Source organism: Penaeus monodon, chromosome 28 (genome assembly GCF_015228065.2).
Source record: "Penaeus monodon isolate SGIC_2016 chromosome 28, NSTDA_Pmon_1, whole genome shotgun sequence".
NCBI classification, from domain to species: domain Eukaryota; kingdom Metazoa; phylum Arthropoda; class Malacostraca; order Decapoda; family Penaeidae; genus Penaeus; species Penaeus monodon.
Genome location: NC_051413.1, coordinates 2,034,021 through 2,034,232, shown reverse-complemented (window position 1 = coordinate 2,034,232; position 212 = coordinate 2,034,021). Strand labels below are relative to the sequence as shown.

Here is a 212-nt window from a genome sequence, read left to right as displayed (position 1 = left end):
GGAAGGTACAGATAGAGAATGATCTTGCATCTGCCATGTAGACAGCTTGTTGCAAAAGTCTCTCTGAATTTGTGAACTAAAATGTGTAACCAAGCAAATACATTTACTGTTGCATGATTCAGCAAATAGGAAAATTCTTTTCTTGCGTTAATTTCCCCCAGATATTCTTCATAATACAAGTATTTTATTTCTGCCTAGCCTATCGACACTTA

General features: G+C 35.4%; 1 protein-coding gene across 1 annotated transcript in view; it reads left to right on the top strand.

Annotated features, from left to right (window-relative positions):
* LOC119590899 (kelch domain-containing protein 10-like) overlaps positions 1–212 on the top strand; it is a 16,818-nt gene that overhangs the window by 12,693 nt on the left and 3,913 nt on the right. The gene's annotated exons all lie outside the window — the stretch shown is intronic.